Raw genomic sequence first — 26,964 nt, 5'->3', positions numbered from 1 at the left:
CAGCTACCCGACCTTCCTTTGCACCTAGTGCGGACAAAAGTATTGCCGTACAATATTTTTTATTAACTTTTCTGTAAGGTAGCGGGGTTAGGTGTCTGTTAATTTTGGACCTACGTTCCAAAAAAACTGTGCGGAAGAACACCTTGGGTTTCTTCTCCAGTACACCTCAGCTACCCAGCTTCCCTTTGCACCTAGTGCAGACACAAGTTTTGCCGTAGAACATTTTTTATTAACTTTTCTGTAAGTGTAAGGTAGACTGTAAGGTAATAAGACTGACGGATTAAATCTTTGAACCTACATAAAAACAATAAACTAAGCCGTAAAACACACTGTGTTTTTTTCTGAAGTAGACCACAGCTACACAGCTTCCATTTGTGCCTATTGCGGACAATTATTTGACGTCAATATTTTTTTTATTAATTTTTCTGTTAGGTGATGGGGTAGGGTGTCCGAAATCAATTTTGCACTTTCTTTCAAAAAAATAAACTAAGCCGAAGAACACCCTGTGTTTATTCTCAAGTACACCACAGTTACCCGACCTTCCTTTGCACCTAGTGCGGACAAAAGTATTGCCGTACAATATTTTTTATTAACTTTTCTGTAAGGTAGCGGGGTTGGGTGTCTGTTAATTTTGGACCTACGTTCCAAAAAAACTGTGCGGAAGAACACCTTGGGTTTCTTCTCCAGTACACCTCAGCTACCCAGCTTCCCTTTGCACCTAGTGCAGACACAAGTTTTGCCGTAGAACATTTTTTTTAACTTTTCTGTAAGTGTAAGGTAGACTGTAAGGTAATAAGACTGACGGATTAAATCTTTGAACCTACATAAAAAACAATAAACTAAGCCGTAAAACACACTGTGTTTTTTTCTGAAGTAGACCACAGCTACACAGCTTCCATTTGTGCCTATTGCGGACAATTATTTGACGTCAATATTTTTTTTATTAATTTTTCTGTTAGGTGATGGGGTAGGGTGTCCGAAATCAATTTTGCACTTTCTTTCAAAAAAATAAACTAAGCCGAAGAACACCCTGTGTTTATTCTCAAGTACACCACAGTTACCCGACCTTCCTTTGCACCTAGTGCGGACAAAAGTATTGCCGTACAATATTTTTCATTAACTTTTCTGTAAGGTAACGGGGTTGGGTGTCTGTTCCTAAATTTGGACCTATGTTCCAAAAAAAAACTGTGCCGAAGAACACCTTGGGTTTCTTCTCCAGTACACCTCAGCTACCCAGCTTCCCTTTGCACCTAGTGCACACAGAAGTATTGCCGTAGAACACTTTTTATTAACTTTTCTGTAAGTGTAAGATAGACTGTAAGGTAATAAGACTGACGGACTAAATCTTTGAACCTACATAAAAAACAATAAACTAAGCCGTAAAACACACTGTGTTTTTTCTGAAGTAGACCACAGCTACACAGCTTCCCTTTGTGCCTATTGCGGTGAATTATTTGACGTCAATATTTTTTTTATTAATTTTTCTGTTAGGTGATGGGGTAGGGTGTCCGAAATCAATTTTGCACTTTCTTTCAAAAAAATAAACTAAGCCGAAGAACACCCTGTGTTTATTCTCAAGTACACCACAGTTACCCGACCTTCCTTTGCACCTAGTGCGGACAAAAGTATTGCCGTACAATATTTTTCATTAACTTTTCTGTAAGGTAACGGGGTTGGGTGTCTGTTCCTAAATTTGGACCTACGTTCCAAAAAAAACTGTGCCGAAGAACACCTTGGGTTTCTTCTCCAGTACACCTCAGCTACCCAGCTTCCCTTTGCACCTAGTGCACACAGAAGTATTGCCGTAGAACACTTTTTATTAACTTTTCTGTAAGTGTAAGATAGACTGTAAGGTAATAAGACTGACGGACTAAATCTTTGAACCTACATAAAAAACAATAAACTAAGCCGTAAAACACACTGTGTTTTTTCTGAAGTAGACCACAGCTACACAGCTTCCCTTTGTGCCTATTGCGGTGAATTATTTGACGTCAATATTTTTTTTATTAATTTTTCTTTTAGGTGATGGGGTAGGGTGTCCGACATCAATTTTGCACTTTCTTTCAAAAAAATAAACTAAGCCGAAGAACATCCTGTGTTTTTCTCAAGTAAACCGCAGCTACCCGACCTTCCTTTGCACCTAGTGCGGACAAAAGTATTGCCGTAGAATATTTTTTATTAACTTTTCTGTAAGGTAGCGGGGTGGGTGTCTGTTTCTAAATTTGGACCTACGTTCCAAAAAAACGGTGCCGAAGAACACCTTGGGTTTCTTCTCCAGTACACCTCAGCTATCCAGCTTCCCTTTGCACCTAGTGCAGACACAAGTATTGCCGTAGAACATTTTTTATTAACTTTTCTGTAAGTGTAAGGTAGACTGTAAGGTAATAAGACTGACGGATTAAATCTTTGAACCTACATAAAAAACAATAAACTAAGCCGTAAAACACACTGTGTTTTTTTCTGAAGTAGACCACAGCTACACAGCTTCCATTTGTGCCTATTGCAGACAATTATTTGACGTCAATATTTTTTTTATTAATTTTTCTGTTAGGTGATGGGGTAGGGTGTCCGAAATCAATTTTGCACTTTCTTTCAAAAAAATAAACTAAGCCGAAGAACACCCTGTGTTTATTCTCAAGTACACCACAGTTACCCGACCTTCCTTTGCACCTAGTGCGGACAAAAGTATTGCCGTACAATATTTTTTATTAACTTTTCTGTAAGGTAACGGGGTTGGGTGTCTGTTCCTAAATTTGGACCTACGTTCCAAAAAAAAACTGTGCCGAAGAACACCTTGGGTTTCTTCTCCAGTACACCTCAGCTACCCAGCTTCCCTTTGCACCTAGTGCAGACACAAGTATTGCCGTAGAACATTTTTTATTAACTTGTCTGTAAGTGTAAGATAGACTGTAAGGTAATAAGACTGACGGACTAAATCTTTGAACCTACATAAAAAAACAATAAACTAAGCCGTAAAACAAACTGTGTTTTTTCTGAAGTAGACCACAGCTACACAGCTTCCCTTTGTGCCTATTGCGGTGAATTATTTGACGTCAATATTTTTTTTATTAATTTTTCTGTTAGGTGATGGGGTAGGGTGTCCGACATCAATTTTGCACTTTCTTTCAAAAAAATAAACTAAGCCGAAGAACATCCTGTGTTTTTCTCAAGTAAACCGCAGCTACCCGACCTTCCTTTGCACCTAGTGCAGACAAAATTATTGCCGTACAATATTTTTTATTAATTTTTCTGTAAGGTAGCGGGGTTGGGTGTCTGTTTCTAAATTTGGACCTACGTTCCAAAAAAACTGTGCCGAAGAACACCTTGGGTTTCTTCTCCAGTACACCTCAGCTACCCAGCTTCCCTTTGCACCTAGTGCAGACACAAGTATTGCCGTAGAACATTTTTTATTAACTTTTCTGTAAGTGTAATGTAGACTGTAAGGTAATAAGGCTGACGGACTAAATCTTTGAACCTACATAAAAACAATAAACTAAGCCGTAAAACACACTGTGTTTTTTTCTGAAGTAGACCACAGCTACACAGCTTCCATTTGTGCCTATTGCGGACAATTATTTGACCTCAATATTTTTTTATTAGTTTTTCTGTTAGGTGATGGGGTAGGGTGTCCGACATCAATTTTGCACTTTCTTTCAAAAAAATAAACTAAGCCGAAGAACACCCTGTGTTTATTCTCAAGCACACCACAGTTACCCGACCTTCCTTTGCACCTAGTGCGGACAAAAGTATTGCCGTACAATATTTTTTATTAACTTTTCTGTAAGGTAGCGGGGTTGGGTGTCTGTTCCTAAATTTGGACCTACGTTCCAAAAAAAAAAACTGTGCCGAAGAACACCTTGGGTTTCTTCTCCAGTACACCTCAGCTACCCAGCTTCCCTTTGCACCTAGTGCAGACACAAGTATTGCCGTAGAACATTTTTTATTAACTTGTCTGTAAGTGTAAGGTAGACTGTAAGGTAATAAGACTGACGGACTAAATCTCTGAACCTACATAAAAAACAATAAACGAAGCCGTAAAACACACTGTGTTTTTTTCTGAAGTAGACCACAGCTACACAGCTTCCATTTGTGCCTATTGCGGACAATTATTTGACCTCAATATTTTTTTATTAGTTTTTCTGTTAGGTGATGGGGTAGGGTGTCCGACATCAATTTTGCACTTTCTTTCAAAAAAATAAACTAAGCCGAAGAACACCCTGTGTTTATTCTCAAGCACACCACAGTTACCCGACCTTCCTTTGCACCTAGTGCGGACAAAAGTATTGCCGTACAATATTTTTTATTAACTTTTCTGTAAGGTAGCGGGGTTGGGTGTCTGTTCCTAAATTTGGACCTACGTTCCAAAAAAAAAACTGTGCCGAAGAACACCTTGGGTTTCTTCTCCAATACACCTCAGCTACCCAGCTTCCCTTTGCACCTAGTGCAGACACAAGTATTGCCGTAGAACATTTTTTATTAACTTGTCTGTAAGTGTAAGGTAGACTGTAAGGTAATAAGACTGACGGACTAAATCTCTGAACCTACATAAAAAACAATAAACTAAGCCGTAAAACACACTGTGTTTTTTTCTGAAGTAGACCACAGCTACACAGCTTCCATTTGTGCCTATTGCGGACAATTATTTGACGTCAATATTTTTTTTATTAATTTTTCTGTTAGGTGATGGGGTAGGGTGTCCGACATCAATTTTGCACTTTCTTTCAAAAAAATAAACTAAGCCGAAGAACACCCTGTGTTTATTCTCAAGTACACCACAGTTACCCGACCTTCCTTTGCACCTAGTGCGGACAAAAGTATTGCCGTACAATATTTTTTATTAACTTTTCTGTAAGATAACGGGGTTGGGTGTCTGTTCCTAAATTTGGACCTACGTTCCAAAAAAAAAGTGTGCCGAAGAACACCTTGGGTTTCTTCTCCAGTACACCTCAGCTACCCAGCTTCCCTTTGCACCTAGTGCACACACAAGTATTGCCGTAGAACATTTTTTATTAACTTTTCTGTAAGTGTAAGATAGACTGTAAGGTAATAAGACTGACGGACTAAATCTTTGAACCTACATAAAAAACAATAAACTAAGCCGTAAAACACACTGTGTTTTTTCTGAAGTAGACCACAGCTACACAGCTTCCATTTGTGCCTATTGCAGACAATTATTTGACGTCAATATTTTTTTTATTAATTTTTCTGTTAGGTGATGGGGTAGGGTGTCCGACATCAATTTTGCACTTTCTTTCAAAAAAATAAACTAAGCCGAAGAACACCCTGTATTTATTCTCAAGTAAACCGCAGCTACCCGACCTTCCTTTGCACCTAGTACGGACAAAAGTTTTGCCGTACAATATTTTTTATTAACTGTTCTGTAAGGTAGCGGGGTTGGTGTCTGTTCCTAAATTTGGACCTACGTTCCAAAAAAACTGTGCGGAAGAACACCTTGGGTTTCTTCTCCAGTACACCTCAGCTACCCAGCTTCCCTTTGCACCTAGTGCAGACACAAGTATTGCCGTAGAACATTTTTTATTAACTTTTCTGTAAGTGTAAGGTAGACTGTAAGGTAATAAGACTGACGGACTAAATCTTTGAACCTACATAAAAAACAATAAACTAAGCCGTAAAACACACTGTGTTTTTTTTTCTGAAGTAGACCACAGCTACACAGCTTCCATTTGTGCCTATTGCGGACAATTATTTGACGTCAATATTTTTTTTATTAACTTTTCTGTTAGGTGATGGGGTAGGGTGTCCGACATCAATTTTGCACTTTCTTTCAAAAAATAAACTAAGCCGAAGAACACCCTGTGTTTATTCTCAAGTAAACCACAGTTACCCGACCTTCCTTTGCACCTAGTGCGGACAAAAGTATTGCCGTACAATATTTTTTATTAACTTTTCTGTAAGGTAGCGGGGTTGGGTGTCTGTTCCTAAATTTGGACCTACGTTCCAAAAAAAAAACTGTGCCGAAGAACACCTTGGGTTTCTTCTCCAGTACACCTCAGCTACCCAGCTTCCCTTTGCACCTAGTGCAGACACAAGTATTGCCGTAGAACATTTTTTATTAACTTTTCTGTAAGTGTAAGGTAGACTGTAAGGTAATAAGACTGACGCACTAAATCTTTGAACCTACATAAAAAACAATAAACTAAGCCGTAAAACACACTGTGTTTTTTCTGAAGTAGACCACAGCTACACAGGTTCCCTTTGTGCCTATTGCGGTGAATTATTTGACGTCAATATTTTTTTTATTAATTTTTCTGTTAGGTGATGGGGTAGGGTGTCCGACATCAATTTTGCACTTTCTTTCAAAAAAATAAACTAAGCCGAAGAACATCCTGTGTTTTTCTCAAGTAAACCGCAGCTACCCGACCTTCCTTTGCACCTAGTGCGGACAAAAGTTTTGCCGTACAATATTTTTTATTAACTTTTCTGTAAGGTAGCGGGGTTGGTGTCTGTTCCTAAATTTGGACCTACGTTCCAAAAAAAAACTGTGCCGAAGAACACCTTGGGTTTCTTCTCCAGTACACCTCAGCTACCCAGCTTCCCTTTGCACCTAGTGCACACACAAGTATTGCCGTAGAACATTTTTTATTAACTTTTCTGTAAGTGTAAGGTAGACTGTAAGGTAATAAGACTGACGCACTAAATCTTTGAACCTACATAAAAAACAATAAACTAAGCCGTAAAACACACTGTGTTTTTTCTGAAGTAGACCACAGCTACACAGGTTCCCTTTGTGCCTATTGCGGTGAATTATTTGACGTCAATATTTTTTTTATTAATTTTTCTGTTAGGTGATGGGGTAGGGTGTCCGACATCAATTTTGCACTTTCTTTCAAAAAAATAAACTAAGCCGAAGAACATCCTGTGTTTTTCTCAAGTAAACCGCAGCTACCCGACCTTCCTTTGCACCTAGTGCGGACAAAAGTATTGCCGTACAATATTTTTTATTAACTTTTCTGTAAGGTAGCGGGGTTGGGTGTCTGTTCCTAAATTTGGACCTACGTTCAAAAAAAAAACTGTGCCGAAGAACACCTTGGGTTTCTTCTCCAGTACACCTCAGCTACCCAGCTTCCCTTTGCACCTAGTGCAGACACAAGTATTGCCGTAGAACATTTTTTATTAACTTTTCTGTAAGTGTAAGGTAGACTGTAAGGTAATAAGACAGACGGACTAAATCTTTGAACCTACATAAAAAACAATAAACTAAGCCGTAAAACACACTGTGTTTTTTCTGAAGTAGACCACAGCTACACAGCTTCCCTTTGTGCCTATTGCGGTTAATTATTTGACGTCAATATTTTTTGATTAATTTTTCTGTTAGGTGATGGGGTAGGGTGTCCGACATCAATTTTGCACTTTCTTTCAAAAAAATAAACTAAGCCGAAGAACACCCTGTGTTTATTCTCAAGTAAACCACAGTTACCCGACCTTCCTTTGCACCTAGTGCGGACAAAAGTATTGCGTTTTATTAACTTTTCTGTAAGGTAGCGGGGTTGGGTGTCTGTTCCTAAATTTGGACCTACGTTAAAAATTTGTGCCGAAGAACACCTTGGGTTTCTTCTCCAGTATACCCCAGCTACCCAGCTTCCCTTTGCACCTAGTGCAGACACAAATTTTGCCGTAGAACATTTTCTATTAACTTTTCTTCATGGAAGACTTTAAGGTGAGAAGACTGTCAGACTCAATCCTTGAACCTACATGAAAAACAATAAACTAAGCCGAAGAACACACTGTGTTTTTTCTGAAGTAGACCACAGCTACCCAGCTCCCCTTTGCGCCTATTGTGGACAATGATTTGACAAAGAACCTTTTTTATTATTTTTTTTTCTGTAAAGTAATAGGGTAGTGTGTCCGGCCCCAACTTTGCACTTTCTTTCAAAAATATAAACGAAGCCGAAGAACACCCTGTGTGTTTTCTCAAGTAATCCATAGCAACCCGACCTTTCTTTGCACCTAGTGCAGACAGAAGTATTGCCGTACAATATTTTTCATATGAATTTTTCTGTAAGGTACCGGGGTTGGGTGTCTGAAAGGGCCAAGTGAGCTTTTCTCATTACTTGGCGTCCGGCGTCCGTCGTCGTCCGTCGTCCTTAGCTTTTACAAAAATCTTCTCCTCTGAAACTACTGGGCCAAATTGAACCAAACTTGGCCACAATCATCATTGGGGTATCTAGTTTAACAAATGTGTGGCGTAACCCGGTGAACCAACCAAAATGGCCGCCACGGCTGAAAATAGAACATAGGGGTAAAATGCAGTTTTTGGCTTATAACTCAAAAACCAAAGCATTTAGAGGAAATCTGACATGGGGTAAACATGTTTATCAGGTCAATATCCATCTGCCCTGAAATTTTGAGATGAATTGGTCAACCCGTTGTTGGATTGCTGCTCATGAATTGGTAATTTTGAGGAAATTTTGCTTTTATTGGTTATTATCTTGAATATTATTATAGATAGAGATAAACTGTAAACAGCAATAATGTTCAGCAAAGTTAGATTTACAAAAAAATTACACGACCGAAATGGTCAGTTGACCTCTTTAGGAGTTATTGCCCTTTATAGTCAATTTTTAACCATTTTTCATAAATCCAAGTAATCTTTTGGAAAAATCTTCTCTTCTGAAACTACTGGGCCAAATTGAACCAAACTTGGCCACAATCATCATTGGGGTATCTAGTTTAAAAAAATTGTGGCGTTACCCGGTCAACCAACCAAGATGGCCGCCACGGCTAAAAATAGAACATAGGGGTAAAATGCAGTTTTTGGCTTATAACTCAAAAACCAAAACATTTAGAGGCAATATGACTGGAATAAAATGTTTATCAACTCAAGATCTATCTGCCCTGAAATTTTCAGATGAATCGGTCAACCTGTTGTTGGGTTGCTGCCCCTGAATTGGTAATTTTGAGGAAATTTTGCTGTTTTTGGTTATAATCTTGAATTTTTTTATAGATAGAGATAAACTGTAAACAGCAATAATGTTCAGCAAAGTTAGATTAACAAAAAAATTACACGACCGAAATGGTCAGTTGACCTCTTTAGGAGTTATTGCCCTTTATAGTCAATTTTTAACCATTTTTCATAAATCCAAGTAATCTTTTAGAAAAAATCTTCTCCTCTAAAACTACTGGGCCAAATTAATTCAAACTTGGCCACAATCATCATTGGGGTATCTAGTTTAGAAAATTTGTGGCGTGACCCGGTCAACCAACCAAGATGGCCGCCACGGTTAAAAATAGAACATAGGGGTAAAATGCAGTTTTTGGCCTATAACTAAAAAACCAAAACAATTAGAGGAAACATGACTGGAATAAAATGTTTATCAGGTCAAGATCTATCTGCCCTGAAATTTTCAGATGAATCGGTCAACCCGTTGTTGGGTTGCTACCCCTGAATTGGTAATTTTTAGGAAATTTTGCTGTTTTTGGTTATTATCTTGAATATTATTATAGATAGAGATAAACTGTAAACAGCAATAATGTTCATCAAAGTAAGATTGACAAATAAGTCAACATTACCGAAATGGTCAGTTGACGCCTTTAGGAGTTATTGCCCTTTATAGTCAATTTTTAACCATTTTTCGTAAATCTTAGTTATCTTTTACAAAAATCTTCTCCTCTGAAACTACTTGGCCAAATTCATTCAAACTTTTCCACAATCATCTTTGGGGTATCTTTTTAGAAAGCTGTGTCCGATGACCTGGCCATCCAACCAAGATGGCCACCACAGCTAAAAAGAGAACAGGGGTAAAATGTAGATATTGGCTTATAACTCTGAAACCAAATCATTTAGAGCAAAACTGACGAGGAGTTAAATTGTTAATCAAGTCAATATATATCTGCCCTGAAATATTCAAATGAATTGGACAACCAGTTGTTGGGTTGCTGCCCTCCAATTGGTAATTTTTAAAGAAATTTTGCCGTTTTTGGTTATTATCTTGAAAACGATTATAGATAGCGATAAACTAAAAACAGCGATAATGTTCAGCAAAGTAAAATCTACAAATAAGTCAACATGACCTAAATGGTCAATTGACCCCTTAAGGAGTTATTGTCCTTTATAGTCAATTTTTAACAATTTTCATTAATTTGGTAAATTTATGTAAATTTTTACCAAATATTTTTCTCTGTTACTAATGGGCAAAGTTCATTATAGATATAATTGTAAGAAGCAAGAACATTCAGTAAAGTAAGAATTTCAACCACATCACAATCACCAAAATACAATTTTGTCATGAATCCATTTGTGTCCTTCGTTTAATATGCACAAAGACCAAGGTGAGCGACACAGGCTCTTTAGAGCATCTAGTTTCTCAAGTAGACCACAGCTACCCAGCTCCCCTTTGCGCCTATTGTGGACAATGATTTGACACAGAACTTATTTTTTTCTTTTTTCTGTAAGTAATGGGGTAGGGTGTGCGGCCCCACCTTTGAACTTTCTTTTAAAAAGAATAAACTAAGCCGAAGAACACCCTGTGTTTTTTCTCAAGTAATCCATAGCAACCCGGCCTTTCTTTGGACCTAGTGCGGACTTTTCTGCAAGGTAACGGCGTTGTGTGTCTGACCCTAAATTTGGACCTTCGTTAAAAAACTGTGCCGAAGAACACCTTCGGTTTCTTCTCCAGTACACATCAGCTACACAGCTTCCCTTTGCACCTAGTGCAGACACAAGTATTGCCGTAGAACATTTTTTATTAACTTTTCTGTAAGTGTAAGGTAGACTGTAAGGTAATAAGACTGTCCGACCTAATCTTTCAACCTACATAATTAACAATAAACTAAGCCGTAGAACACACTGTGTTTTTTCTGAAGTAGACAACAGCTACACAGCGTCCTTTTGTGCCTATTGCGGACAAGTATATGACGTCAATATTTTTTGATTAATTTTTCTGTAAGGTGATGGGGTAGGGTGTCCGACATCAATTTTGCACATTCTTTCACAAAAATAAACTAAGCCGAAGAACACACTGTGTTTTTTCTCAAGTAAAGCACAGCTACCCGACATTCCTTTGCAACTAGTGCGGACAAAAGTATTGCCGTTCAATATTTTTATTAACTTTTCTGTAAGGTAGCGGGGTTGGATGTCTGACCCTAAATTTGGACCTACGTTAAAAAAAAACTGTGCCAAAGAACACCTTGGGTTTCTTCTCCAGTACACATCAGCTACCCAGCTTCCCTTTGCACCTAGTGGATACACAAGTTTTGCCGTAGAACATTTTTTATTAACTTTTCTGTAAGGTAGACTGTAAGGTAATAAGACTGTCTGACTCAATCTTTTAACCTACTTAAAAACAATAAACTAAGCCGTAGAACACACTGTGTTTTTTTCTGAAGTAGACCACAACTACACAGCTTCCCTTTGCGCCTGTTGCAGAGAATGATTTGACGTCAATATTTTTTATTAATTTTTTTAGTGGCCTATCAAAGTGATCAAGTCTTCAATACCGTTAGTAATAAGAACATACTTCCAATGGTCTATACAACCACAAATACAAACAATAACAACTTGCTAGCTTTGAATGTGTTTTATGAATTTACTTCAATCGTTCATCATCAAGATGTAACGGTCATAGAACAACATCGTCCATACTTTGTGAAGACGCGTCGCCAATGTTTTTGTTTCGAAAATAAATTTCCTCTATAAAGTATTTAGATATATGCATGCAGATGGTTGTATTGACTTTTAAATGGTTTATGCTGTATTTACATTGTTTGTCATGTTTTTATGTATTATACACTTGGAATATGCATTATATACATACTTCCGCAAATTTACAGACCTAACATTGTTGAGTTGTTGTTTAGACGAATTATATAATACACATAATGTATTTTCAGCCTTGTATCAACATCACTGCTGGTGATACGATGGAAAACAAAATTGTTGTCGAGTCGTCACTGGTTCAGACGTACTTATAATATAATTATTTCTGTGACTGCATCTTACATTAATTTGTAGGATCCTTTACAAAAGATAATTCAGCTGATCTGTAACAATTCTATCTTCATGCCTAATACATCGTGTACTGTGTTACGACGCTAGATAAAAACTGTCAAGGAAAGGTAACACACGGCCACCGAAAACTTTATAGAGCCTAGGTGGTTGAGTGGTCTAGCGCGTCGGGCATAGTGCAAGGCGATTTGGTGCCACGATATCTCAATAGCATGAGTTTGAATCTCGGGCATAGTGCAAGGCTTCCACAAATTTACAGATATAACATTGTTGGGCTGTTGTTTGGACGAATTCTATAATATATATCATATATAAATGTGCTTTATCTAAATAAAAAAAATATGGATCTTTAATATCTTGCTTAAATGTTTAAAACAAACTGAAAAAAAAAGAATTGAATACCCAAAATGGGAGATTAGAATTTGTCATCGTTAAAACAAAAGATTACTTGGAAGTATAAAAGAAATTTGTCAGATAGTGTATAATAAAAAGAATACAAGAAGATTGTTAATTGCTTATTATTATTTCTTGTTGACTGTCGTGACACGTATATCATGCGGTCCTATGATTTTGCGCCAATTGGCATTTCATTTGCGCCAGAAACTATATTTCGTTTGCGCCAAAAATAAAACATTTCATTCGCCCCATACATGCTATAATACAGGTAAATATAGTTTTTGATGATATAATAAAACGCATTCCTCCGACATCAGTCATCGTAACAACAATAAAATCACTATGCATTTATACGGTTTTAATAAGAGACTGTACATGTATACTATAAATGTTAGAACACAGTTCTGCTACAAATTAACGCGATCATCAAACATAACAGACAGCACTTTACACTGGGGTTAAACTAAAAGTTTGTTCTGACACAAGACTTGAAAGCAGCGGCTCAGATGTACTCCTAGATATTGGATAACCGATATGTGTGGTCATAAAACAAATATTTTCTCTATACAAAATACGGAGATATGGTGTGATTGCCAATGAGACAACTTTCCACCAACGTTCAAATGAAGTGAATTGAAGCAATTATATGCAACCTTACGGCCTTCAAAAGTGAAAAAAAACATACCGTATTGTCATCTAGAAACAGTCCCGAAACATATGGCTTCATCGTAAATCAGTAATATAGTAATATTCCTATGTCAGGACGGATTGTATAATAAAGATGACAGCAATATTTGAACACAATGACTACAAAATGCTGTCCACATCAATTTAGAGTGCCATCATTTCCTCTCTGTATCCAAAATAATGAACAGTCACTAAAGTCAGTATTTTGGGATGGTTTGTATTCTTCTTCTTCTTTATTATTTCCTCTACTATCTGGAGTACCACTACTTTTGTAATATAGCACGGATAAACAACTTTTACTATCAGCAACTGTCTGCATGTGCAGGAATAAATTACAGTGAATATAATCGAGACACAAACCAGTATAATTACGCCTATAAATCAATTTTTCAAGATACTGGTATAAAGGATATTAACACTGTCTGTCGTACCCACCACCAGTTTAAAACAAAGCTCTTTAATGGCATCACCAAACACTGATATGACTGATTCATGTATTTTATGAAAAGCCGAGTGAAAAAGTAAGAGAAGTTCTCTTCTTGGATTAGTGTACTGTAAATATATTATGTCGGTTGATTGATTTTGTTTGTAGTGTAACGTCCAGGGGCACATGTTTCATTCATTTTCAGAACGAGTATATTTTCGGACGTCCCAGTTATCATTTATTATCGTTATGGATAAGTGTGTATACATTGACGAGATGGTACACATGTACATACTTATACAGCACCTTAATAATATCCCTATACACACACTGTACAATTTGTGTTTGAACATTTTTCAAAACAGAATCTTAAATCATGTAAATCAAAGGCAAACAAGGTTAATTACAATTAAAATCCTTACATTGAATGTATAGAGTTTTATTTAGGAAGAGATTGCTAAAAATGGGGAACGAAGCAACGTAAACCATGATGTTTATATCCCGTCATATAAAAATAGTTCTCCGGTGTGTTTGATAACCTGTCTAGCCGCCTCGACATTTGTACAAAAAAAAGAAAAATATATAAAATCTGCTATTCAGTAAAGTTATTCATGTTATTGGGACTGATTTTTTGTAATTAATAAAAGTTCAGATTTCGAATTAAAAGTGTTTTTGAATTGTTCTGGTTTGAAACACATATACGTATAATATTAAGATAAAAGCCGTTTTAATCAAATAAAATGTACAAATGAACACAAAGTTTATTTCTTAATGTACACAATCAGTTAACGCGAAAAGTAAACATGTAAACGCGCGTTTACTTTCAAGTGCATGAATACATACACTTGTGAAATCTGTAGTTAACACCCCTTTTCTTTTAAGTGCACGTAAAAATAAACTTGTGAAATCTGAAGTAAACGCCCGTTTACTACTAACTAAACGGACACAGAGTAAACGCGCATTTACTCGGGTAGACATTAGAAATTTCCATTTTGACCGTGTTAACGTAATTGAAGTAGGTTATATAGGTATTAACTTTGTTTAAATGTATCAAATAAAAGAGGAAGTCGTTAACTCGTTTTTAAATTTACGTTGTTAATGAAAACGAGCTTTTTCTAACCAGAAATACACAAAAATCACTACATATATCCCATTGACTTACCAATACAACAATTCTACATTATAGAAAACCTTCGAATAATTCAAAATACATTTCTTTAGGAGACATTACAGTTGCCAACATTATTATACATATCAACCATATGAGCCCACTATACATTGTCTTTTATTTTCTTTTATCAGATTGGCCTAAATATACAATTTAAACATGTTAAACTGATCCACATCGCCTCACCTATTATTGATATCAATGTTGGTTTTGATACCAATGTCCATTTAAGATTTCGTTATTTATACAACTTTGTAAAATTAATACCATAATTTATAAAAGGTTTCCACACAAAAAGAGACTGATTTTGGAAGTGGGATTCATCTGTATAAATTTGACATTTAGTGATCTTTTGCACGGTGATATATTTTATAAAGCTAACAGGAATGATAATTGTGTTCATTCATTTTGTTTGACTTAATAGACGTACTAATAAAGATACTATTTATTTTGAAGCGAAATGTACATAACTTTTTATTACACTTCTAAAGAATAATGATAAGATTAACCTGTCGAAAAAAGAACTAGCATTTAACAACTCATATAACATGTCCGCAACTTGAAATTTAAGATATCTCTACAGTACATTTACACCCTTTGTATCAATCGAAATGGATACCTGCCTTCGTGATCTAACAGCCTGATTCGCCAAGGTGATAAATTTACTAAACAACTTTAATTAAATGTTTGCATCTCACTTGTACCGTGGTGAAAGGGTTATTTTCGAGACTATTACACAGTTGTTAGACTTATTTGAACTATCATTCTTTTGAGGATAACATATATTTTCTTTCTTTTATTTCCACATAAAGTTTACCCACATTGTCGTCAACATAAGATAAAAATTTGAAATTGAAATATGTTATTGTTAGTCAAATATGTCAAATAGCGAGATATTCGTATGAAAGCCAAAACGAACCCACTTCATGTAATGTCGTACTAAACAGGTAAACATAAATTAAACCCCAGCAGGATTACTTTTATAATATATTGAACTAATAATAAATATTTATACATTTTTTGGACTGACTAATTCGTCTTCTTCGATCTATGGATTACTAAATGGAGAAAAATTTATATCAACTTCGAAAAATTAAACTATACTGAAATATCTATTTGCCATATGAAATCCCCCGTGGAAAACAAATAGAAAAGGATGTCGTAAATTCATGTTGCTTGGTCTGAAGTTTTCTATGTTGTGATTCGTGTACAGTTGTTTGTCTGTTTGTCTTTTTCGTTTTAATCTATGGCGTTGTCAGTTTATTTTCGACTCATGAGTTTGAATGTCCCTTTGGTATCATTTGCCTCTTTTATACGATGTAAAGATGATACCTATGTAAAAAGGGAAATTCTTTGACGGCTTCGTATTCAGTTGTTCGTCATATACTTGTTACCAGTCTGCAACAATTTGACAGTTGTTTTTCATTCGTTTGATGAATTTGAGCTTATGATTTTACCAATAGGTAAAAGACTTTCGTTTTGAACTTTCCTTGGAGTGCAGTATTTTTGCTTCTTTACTTTATGCAAACGTATGTATGACGTTTTTTGTTAAATGAAGAATTTTAGAGAAAAAGTAAACAGAGCAAGGTCATTGAACAGAGAATAACAAATCTAATATAACACTGACATTTTAAGAATGAAATTAGCAATTCATTTTGTATTCAAGGCCGTGCGATCAATAGAGAGTAAATACTCATGACGCTTCCACATTTCAACTTAAGGCCTAATTTGAATATGTAAAAGTCCATGCAATATATTGCAAAATCATCCATATGTAAATGTCACATGATGAACAGTCTTTTGAAAATATCCCACTTCTGTACAGTATTAAAACCCCTTCTGGTAGTTCATAGTCCTTGGAGTTACACCCAAGACTACGTAAATGGGTACTTGTGGGTTTGTCACATGGTTATAGAGATACACAGGACATTTGAAGCATAATGTAATGATTGTCCACATTCAGGTTTATAAGCAAATGTACTTTTCATTTCATTCTTTTTCTCATACTGCATAGTTATGCATTAATTACATCGTCGACGTCAAATACTTGTCCGCAATAGGCACAAAGGGACGCTGTGTAGCTGTTGTCTACTTCAGAAAAAACACAGTGTGTTCTACGGCTTAGTTTATTGTTAATTATGTAGGTTGAAAGATTAAGTCGGACAGTCTTATTACCTTACAGTCTACCTTACACTTACAGAAAAGTTAATAAAAAATGTTCTACGGCAATACTTGTGTCTGCACTAGGTGCAAAGGGAAGCTGTGTAGCTGATGTGTACTGGAGAAGAAACCGAAGGTGTTCTTCGGCACAGTTTTTTAACGAAGGTCCAAATTTAGGGTCAGACACACAACGCCGTTACCTTACAGAAAAGTTAATAAAAAATATTGTACGGCAATACTTCTGTCCGCACTAGGTCCAAAGAAAGGCCGGGTTGCTATGGATTACTTGAGAAAAAACACAGGGTGTTCTTCGGCTTAGTTTATTCTTTTTAAAAGAAAGTTCAAAGGTGGGGCCGCACACCCTACCCCACTACTTACAGAAAAAAGAAAAAAATAAGTTCTGTGTCAATCATTGTCCACAATAGGCGCAAAGGGGAGCTGGGTAGCTGTGGTCTACTTGGGAAATTAGAGGCTCTAAAGAGCCTGTGTCGCTCACCTTGGTCTTTGTGCATATTAAACGAAGGACACAAATGGATTCATGACAAAATTGTATTTTGGTGATTGTGATGTGGTTGAAATTCTTACTTTACTGAATGTTCTTGCTTCTTACAATTATATCTATAATGAACTTTGCCTATTAGTAACAGAGAAAAATATTTGGTAAAAATTTACATAAATTTACCAAATTAATGAAAATTGTTAAAAATTGACTATAAAGGACAATAACTCCTTAAGGGGTCAATTGACCATTTAGGTCATGTTGACTTATTTGTAGATTTTACTTTGCTGAACATTATCGCTGTTTTTAGTTTATCGCTATCTATAATCGTTTTCAAGATAATAACCAAAAACGGCAAAATTTCTTTAAAAATTACCAATTGGAGGGCAGCAACCCAACAACTGGTTGTCCAATTCATTTGAATATTTCAGGGCAGATATATATTGACTTGATTAACAATTTAACTCCTTGTCAGTTTTGCTCTAAATGATTTGGTTTCAGAGTTATAAGCCAATATCTACATTTTACCCCTGTTCTCTTTTTAGCTGTGGTGGCCATCTTGGTTGGATGGCCAGGTCATCGGACACATTTTTCTAAAAAGATACCCCAAAGATGATTGTGGAAAAGTTTGAATGAATTTGGCCAAGTAGTTTCAGAGGAGAAGATTTTTGTAAAAGATAACTAAGATTTACGAAAAATGGTTAAAAATTGACTATAAAGGGCAATAACTCCTAAAGGCGTCAACTGACCATTTCGGTAATGTTGACTTATTTGTCAATCTTACTTTGATGAACATTATTGCTGTTTACAGTTTATCTCTATCTATAATAATATTCAAGATAATAACCAAAAACAGCAAAATTTCCTCAAAATTACCAATTCAGGGGTAGCAACCCAACAACGGGTTGACCGATTCATCTGAAAATTTCAGGGCAGATAGATCTTGACCTGATAAACATTTTATTCCAGTCATGTTTCCTCTAATTGTTTTGGTTTTTTAGTTATAGGCCAAAAACTGCATTTTACCCCTATGTTCTATTTTTAACCGTGGCGGCCATCTTGGTTGGTTGGCCGGGTCACGCCACAAATTTTCTAAACTAGATACCCCAATGATGATTGTGGCCAAGTTTGAATTAATTTGGCCCAGTAGTTTCAGAGGAGAAGATTTTTTCTAAAAGATTACTTGGATTGATGAAAAATGGTTAAAATTGACTATAAAGGGCAATAACTCCTAAAGAGGTCAACTGACCATTTCGGTCGTGTAATTTTTTTGTAAATCTAACTTTGATGAACATTATTGCTGTTTACAGTTTATCTCTATCTATAAAAAAATTCAAGATAATAACCAAAAACAGCAAAATTTCCTCAAAATTACCAATTCAGGGGCAGCAACCCAACAACAGGTTGACCGATTCATCTGAAAATTTCAGGGCAGATAGATCTTGACTTGATAAACATTTTATTTCAGTCATATTTCCTCTAAATGTTTTGGTTTTTGAGTTATAAGCCAAAAACTGCATTTTACCCCTATGTTCTATTTTTAGCCGTGGCGGCCATCTTGGTTGGTTGACCGGGTAACGCCACAATTTTTTTAAACTAGATACCCCAATGATGATTGTGGCCAAGTTTGGTTCAATTTGGCCCAGTAGTTTCAGAGGAGAAGATTTTTCCAAAAGATTACTTGGATTTATGAAAAATGGTTAAAAATTGACTATAAAGGGCAATAACTCCTAAAGAGATCAACTGACCATTTCGGTCGTGTAATTTTTTTGTAAATCTAACTTTGCTGAACATTATTGCTGTTTACAGTTTATCTCTATCTATAATAATATTCAAGATAATAACCAATAAAAGCAAAATTTCCTCAAAATTACCAATTCATGAGCAGCAATCCAACAACGGGTTGACCAATTCATCTCAAAATTTCAGGGCAGATGGATATTGACCTGATAAACATGTTTACCCCATGTCAGATTTCCTCTAAATGCTTTGGTTTTTGAGTTATAAGCCAAAAACTGCATTTTACCCCTATGTTCTATTTTCAGCCGTGGCGGCCATTTTGGTTGGTTCACCGGGTTACGCCACACATTTGTTAAACTAGATACCCCAATGATGATTGTGGCCAAGTTTGGTTCAATTTGGCCCAGTAGTTTCAGAGGAGAAGATTTTTGTAAAAGCTAAGGACGACGGACGACGACGGACGCCGGACGCCAAGTAATGAGAAAAGCTCACTTGGCCCTTTCAGACACCCAACCCCGGTACCTTACAGAAAAATTCATATGAAAAATATTGTACGGCAATACTTCTGTCTGCACTAGGTGCAAAGAAAGGTCGGGTTGCTATGGATTACTTGAGAAAACACACAGGGTGTTCTTCGGCTTCGTTTATATTTTTGAAAGAAAGTGCAAAGTTGGGGCCGGACACACTACCCTATTACTTTACAGAAAAAAAAATAATAAAAAAGGTTCTTTGTCAAATCATTGTCCACAATAGGCGCAAAGGGGAGCTGGGTAGCTGTGGTCTACTTCAGAAAAAACACAGTGTGTTCTTCGGCTTAGTTTATTGTTTTTCATGTAGGTTCAAGGATTGAGTCTGACAGTCTTCTCACCTTAAAGTCTTCCATGAAGAAAAGTTATTAGAAAATGTTCTACGGCAATACTTGTGTCTGCACTAGGTGCAAAGGGAAGCTGGGTAGCTGGGGTATACTGGAGAAGAAACCCAAGGTGTTCTTCGGCACAGATTTTTAACGTAGGTCCAAATTTAGGAACAGACACCCAACCCCGCTACCTTACAGAAAAGTTAATAAAAAATATTGTACGGCAATACTTTTGTCCGCACTAGGTGCAAAGGAAGGTCGGGTAACTGTGGTTTACTTGAGAATAAACACAGGGTGTTCTTCGGCTTAGTTTATTTTTTTGAAAGAAAGTGCAAAATTGATGTCGGACACCCTACCCCATCACCTAACAGAAAAATTAATAAAAAAATATTGACGTCAAATAATTAACCGCAATAGGCACAAAGGGAAGCTGTGTAGCTGTGGTCTACTTCAGAAAAAACACAGTGTGTTTTACGGCTTAGTTTATTGTTTTTTATGTAGGTTCAAAGATTTAGTCCGTCTGTCTTATTACCTTACAGTCTACCTTACACTTACAGAAAAGTTAATAAAAAATGTTCTACGGCAATACTTGTGTCTGCACTAGGTGCAAAGGGAAGCTGGGTAGCTGAGGTGTACTGGAGAAGAAACCCAAGGTGTTCTTCGGCACAGTTTTTTTTTTGAACGTAGGTCCAAATTTAGGAACAGACACCCAACCCCGCTACCTTACAGAAAAGTTAATAAAAAATATTGTACGGCAATACTTTTGTCCGCACTAGGTGCAAAGGAAGGTCGGTTAACTGTGGTTTACTTGAGAATAAACACAGGGTGTTCTTCGGCTTAGTTTATTTTTTTGAAAGAAAGTGCAAAATTGATGTCGGACACCCTACCCCATCACCTAACAGAAAAATTAATAAAAAAAATATTGACGTCAAATAATTGTCCCCAATAGGCACAAAGGGAAGCTGTGTAGCTATGGTCTACTTCAGAAAAAAACAGTGTGTTTTACGGCTTAGTTTATTGTTTTTTATGTAGGTTCAAAGATTTAGTGCGTCAGTCTTATTACCTTACAGTCTACCTTACACTTACAGAAAAGTTAATAAAAAATGTTCTACGGCAATACTTGTGTCTGCACTAGGTGCAAAGGGAAGCTGGGTAGCTGAGGTGTACTGGAGAAGAAACCCAAGGTGTTCTTCGGCACAGTTTTTTTTTTTTTTGGAACGTAGGTCCAAATTTAGGAACAGACACCCAACCCCGCTACCTTACAGAAAAGTTAATAAAAAATATTGTACGGCAATACTTTTGTCCGCACTAGGTGCAAAGGAAGGTCGGGTAACTGTGGTTTACTTGAGAATAAACACAGGGTGTTCTTCGGCTTAGTTTATTTTTTTGAAAGAAAGTGCAAAATTGATGTCGGACACCCTACCCCATCACCTAACAGAAAAATTAATAAAAAAAATATTGACGTCAAATAATTGTCCGCAATAGGCACAAATAGAAGCTGTGTAGCTGTGGTCTACTTCAGAAAAAACACAGTGTGTTTTACGGCTTAGTTTATTGTTTTTTATGTAGGTTCAAAGATTTAGTCCGTCAGTCTTATTACCTTACAGTCTATCTTACACTTACAGAAAAGTTAATAAAAAATGTTCTACGGCAATACTTGTGTGTGCACTAGGTGCAAAGGGAAGCTGGGTAGCTGAGGTGTACTGGAGAAGAAACCCAAGGTGTTCTTCGGCACAGTTTTTTTTTGGAACGTAGGTCCAAATTTAGGAACAGACACCCAACCCCGTTACCTTACAGAAAAGTTAATAAAAAATATTGTACGGCAATACTTTTGTCCGCACTAGGTGCAAAGGAAGGTCGGGTAACTGTGGTGTACTTGAGAATAAACACAGGGTGTTCTTCGGCTTAGTTTATTTTTTTGAAAGAAAGTGCAAAATTGATGTCGGACACCCTACCCCATCACCTAACAGAAAAATTAATAAAAAAAATATTGACGTCAAATAATTGTCCGCAATAGGCACAAATGGAAGCTGTGTAGCTGTGGTCTACTTCAGAAAAAAACACAGTGTGTTTTACGGCTTAGTTTATTGTTTTTTATGTAGGTTCAGAGATTTAGTCCGTCAGTCTTATTACCTTACAGTCTACCTTACACTTACAGACAAGTTAATAAAAAATGTTCTACGGCAATACTTGTGTCTGCACTAGGTGCAAAGGGAAGCTGGGTAGCTGAGGTGTACTGGAGAAGAAACCCAAGGTGTTCTTCGGCACAGTTTTTTTTTGGAAAGTAGGTCCAAATTTAGGAACAGATACCCAACCCCGCTACCTTACAGAAAAGTTAATAAAAAATATTGTACGGCAATACTTTTGTCCGCACTAGGTGCAAAGGAAGGTCGGGTAACTGTGGTGTACTTGAGAATAAACACAGGGTGTTCTTCGGCTTAGTTTATTTTTTTTGAAAGAAAGTGCAAAATTGATGTCGGACACCCTACCCCATCACCTAACAGAAAAACTAATAAAAAAAATATTGACGTCAAATAATTGTCCGCAATAGGCACAAATGGAAGCTGTGTAGCTGTGGTCTACTTCAGAAAAAAACACAGTGTGTTTTACGGCTTAGTTTATTGTTTTTTATGTAGGTTCAAAGATTTAGTCCGTCAGTCTTATTACCTTACAGTCTACATTACACTTACAGAAAAGTTAATAAAAAATGTTCTACGGCAATACTTGTGTCTGCACTAGGTGCAAAGGGAAGCTGGGTAGCTGAGGTGTACTGGAGAAGAAACCCAAGGTGTTCTTCGGCACAGTTTTTTTGGAACGTAGGTCCAAATTTAGGAACAGACACCCAACCCCGCTACCTTACAGAAAAGTTAATAAAAAATATTGTACGGCAATACTTTTGTCTGCACTAGGTGCAAAGGAAGGTCGGGTAGCTGCGGTTTACTTGAGAAAAACACAGGATGTTCTTCGGCTTAGTTTATTTTTTTGAAAGAAAGTGCAAAATTGATGTCGGACACCCTACCCCATCACCTAACAGAAAAATTAATAAAAAAAATATTGACGTCAAATAATTCACCGCAATAGGCACAAAGGGAAGCTGTGTAGCTGTGGTCTACTTCAGAAAAAACACAGTGTGTTTTACGGCTTAGTTTATTGTTTTTTATGTAGGTTCAAAGATTTAGTCCGTCAGTCTTATTACCTTACAGTCTACCTTACACTTACAGAAAAGTTAATAAAAAATGTTCTACGGCAATACTTGTGTCTGCACTAGGTGCAAAGGGAAGCTGGGTAGCTGAGGTGTACTGGAGAAGAAACCCAAGGTGTTCTTCGGCACAGTTTTTTTTTTTGGAACGTAGGTCCAAATTTAGGAACAGACACCCAACCCCGCTACCTTACAGAAAAGTTAATAAAAAATATTGTACGGCAATACTTTTGTCCGCACTAGGTGCAAAGGAAGGTCGGGTAGCTGCGGTTTACTTGAGAAAAACACAGGATGTTCTTCGGCTTAGTTTAATTTTTTGAAAGAAAGTGCAAAATTGATGTCGGACACCCTACCCCATCACCTAACAGAAAAATTAATAAAAAAAATATTGACGTCAAATAATTAACTGCAATAGGCACAAAGGGAAGCTGTGTAGCTGTGGTCTACTTCAGAAAAAACACAGTGTGTTTTACGGCTTAGTTTATTGTTTTTTATGTAGGTTCAAAGATTTAGTCCGTCAGTCTTATTACCTTACAGTCTATCTTACACTTACAGAAAAGTTAATAAAAAGTGTTCTACGGCAATACTTGTGTGTGCACTAGGTGCAAAGGGAAGCTGGGTAGTTGAGGTGTACTGGAGAAGAAACCCAAGGTGTTCTTCGGCATAGTTTTTTTTGGAACGTAGGTCCAAATTTAGGAACAGACACCCAACCCCGTTACCTTACAGAAAAGTTAATAAAAAATATTGTACGGCAATACTTTTGTCCGCACTAGGTGCAAAGGAAGGTCGGGTAACTGTGGTGTACTTGAGAATAAACACAGGGTGTTCTTCGGCTTAGTTTATTTTTTTGAAAGAAAGTGAAAATTGATTTCGGACCCCTACCCCATTACCTAACAGAAAAATTAATAAAAAAAATATTGACGTCAAATAATTGTCCGCAATAGGCACAAATGGAAGCTGTGTAGCTGTGGTCTACTTCAGAAAAAAACACAGTGTGTTTTACGGCTTAGTTTATTGTTTTTTATGTAGGTTCAAAGATTTAATCCGTCAGTCTTATTACCTTACAGTCTACCTTACACTTACAGAAAAGTTAATAAAAAATGTTCTACGGCAAAACTTGTGTCTGCACTAGGTGCAAAGGGAAGCTGGGTAGCTGAGGTGTACTGGAGAAGAAACCCAAGGTGTTCTTCGGCACAGTTTTTTTGGAACGTAGGTCCAAATTTAGGAACAGACACCCAACCCCGCTACCTTACAGAAAAGTTAATAAAAAATATTGTACGGCAATACTTTTGTCCGCACTAGGTGCAAAGGAAGGTCGGGTAGCTGCGGTTTACTTGAGAAAAACACAGGATGTTCTTCGGCTTAGTTTATTTTTTTGAAAGAAAGTGCAAAATTGATGTCGGACACCCTACCCCATCACCTAACAGAAAAATTAATAAAAAAAATATTGACGTCAAATAATTAACCGCAATAGGCACAAATGGAAGCTGTGTAGCTGTGGTCTACTCCAGAAAAAACACAGTGTGTTTTACGGCTTAGTTTATTGTTTTTTATGTAGGTTCAAAGATTTAGTCCGTCAGTCTTATTACCTTACAGTCTACCTTACACTTACAGAAAAGTTAATAAAAAATGTTCTACGTCAATACTTGTGTCTGCACTAGGTGCAAAGGGAAGCTGGGTAGCTGATGTGTACTGGAGAAGAAACCCAAGGTGTTCTTCAGCACAGTTTTTTTTGGAACGTAGGTCCAAATTGAGGAACAGACACCCAATCCCGCTACCTTACAGAAAAGTTAATAAAAAATATTGTACGGCAATACTTTTGTCCGCACTAGGTGCAAAGGAAGGTCGGGTAACTGTGGTTTACTTGAGAATAAACACAGGGTGTTCTTCGGCTTAGTTTCTTTTTTTGAAAGAAAGTGCAAAATTGATGTCGGACACCCTACCCCATCACCTAACAGAAAAATTAATAAAAAAAATATTGACGTCAAATAATTGTCCGCAATAGGCACAAATGGAAGCTGTGTAGCTGTGGTCTACTTCAGAAAAAAACACAGTGTGTTTTACGGCTTAGTTTATGTTTTTTTATGTAGGTTCAAAGATTTAGTCCGTCAGTCTTATTACCTTACAGTCTACCTTACACTTACAGAAAAGTTAATAAAATATGTTCTACGGCAATACTTGTGTCTGCACTAGGTGCAAGGGAAGCTGGGTAGCTGAGGTGTACTGGGGAAGAAACCCAAGGTGTTATTCCGCACAGTTTTTTTTTGAACGTAGGTCCAAATTTAGGAACAGACACCCAACCCCGCTACCTTACAGAAAAGTTAATAAAAAATATTGTACGGCAATACTTTTGTCCGCACTAGGTGCAAAGGAAGGTCGGGTAACTGTGGTGTACTTGAGAATAAACACAGGGTGTTCTTCGGTTTAGTTTATTTTTTTGAAAGAAAGTGCAAAATTGATGTCGGACACCCTACCCCATCACCTAACAGAAAAATTAATAAAAAAAAATGTTGACGTCAAATAATTGTCCGCAATAGGCACAAATGGAAGCTGTGTAGCTGTGGTCTACTTCAGAAAAAAAACAGTGTGTTTTACGGCTTAGTTTATTGTTTTTTATGTAGGTTCAAAGATTTAGTCCGTCAGTCTTATTACCTTACAGTCTACCTTACACTTACAGAAAAGTTAATAAAAAATGTTCTACGTCAATACTTGTGTGTGCACTAGGTGCAAAGGGAAGCTGGGTAGCTGAGGTGTACTGGAGAAGAAACCCAAGGTGTTCTTCGGCACAGTTTGTTTTTTTGGAACGTACGTCCAAATTTAGGAACAGACACCCAACCCCGCTACCTTACAGAAAAGTTAATAAAAAATATTGTACGGCAATACTTTTGTCCGCACTAGTTGCAGAGGAAGGTCGGGTAACTGTGGTTTACTTGAGAATAAACACAGGGTGTTCTTCGGCTTAGTTTCTTTTTTTGAAAGAAAGTGCAAAATTGATGTCGGACACCCTACCCCATCACCTAACAGAAAAATTAATAAAAAAAATATTGACGTCAAATAATTGTCCGCAATAGGCACAAATGGAAGCTGTGTAGCTGTGGTCTACTTCACAAAAAAACACAGTGTGTTTTACGGCTTAGTTTATTTTTTTTTATGTAGGTTCAAAGATTTAGTCCGTCAGTCTTATTACCTTACAGTCTACCTTACACTTACAGAAAAGTTAATAAAATATGTTCTACGGCAATACTTGTGTCTGCACTAGGTGCAAGGGAAGCTGGGTAGCTGAGGTGTACTGGAGAAGAAACCCAAGGTGTTATTCCGCACAGCTTTTTTGGAACGTAGGTCCAAATTTAGGAACAGACACCCAACCCCGCTACCTTACAGAAAAGTTAATAAAAAATATTGTACGGCAATACTTTTGTCCGCACTAGGTGCAAAGGAAGGTCGGGTAACTGTGGTGTACTTGAGAATAAAGACAGGGTGTTCTTCGGCTTAGTTTATTTTTTTGAAAGAAAGTGCAAAATTGATGTCGGACACCCTACCCCATCACCTAACAGAAAAATTAATAAAAAAAATATTGACGTCAAATAATTGTCCGCAATAGGCACAAATGGAAGCTGTGTAGCTGTGGTCTACTTCAGAAAAAAAACACAGTGTGTTTTACGGCTTAGTTTATTGTTTTTTATGTAGGTTCAAATATTTAGTCCGTCAGTCTTATTACCTTACAGTCTACCTTACACTTACAGAAAAGTTAATAAAAAATGTTCTACGTCAATACTTGTGTCTGCACTAGGTGCAAAGGGAAGCTGGGTAGCTGAGGTGTACTGGAGAAGAAACCCAAGGTGTTCTTCCGCACAGTTTTTTTGGAACGTA

General features: G+C 36.8%; 2 protein-coding genes across 5 annotated transcripts in view; one reads left to right on the top strand and one right to left on the bottom strand.

Annotated features, from left to right (window-relative positions):
- Positions 1-26,964, top strand: part of LOC143071140 (uncharacterized) — a 433,270-nt gene that overhangs the window by 92,704 nt on the left and 313,602 nt on the right. The window contains exon 10 of one of the 4 annotated variants that reach the window (XM_076245311.1): positions 11,851-12,880. The exons of the other annotated variants lie outside the window; for them this stretch is intronic. The gene's annotated coding sequence lies outside the window, so the exon portion shown is untranslated. Of the gene's footprint in view, positions 1-11,850; positions 12,881-26,964 lie in introns of those variants that run through there. 4 annotated transcript variants of the gene reach the window in all.
- Positions 1-26,964, bottom strand: part of LOC143071129 (uncharacterized) — a 350,370-nt gene that overhangs the window by 164,954 nt on the left and 158,452 nt on the right. The gene's annotated exons all lie outside the window — the stretch shown is intronic.

This window comes from Mytilus galloprovincialis, chromosome 1 (assembly GCF_965363235.1).
Source record: "Mytilus galloprovincialis chromosome 1, xbMytGall1.hap1.1, whole genome shotgun sequence".
Taxonomy (NCBI): domain Eukaryota; kingdom Metazoa; phylum Mollusca; class Bivalvia; order Mytilida; family Mytilidae; genus Mytilus; species Mytilus galloprovincialis.
Note: the sequence above shows the minus strand (reverse complement) of the source record. Positions and strands in the feature narration are given on the sequence as shown.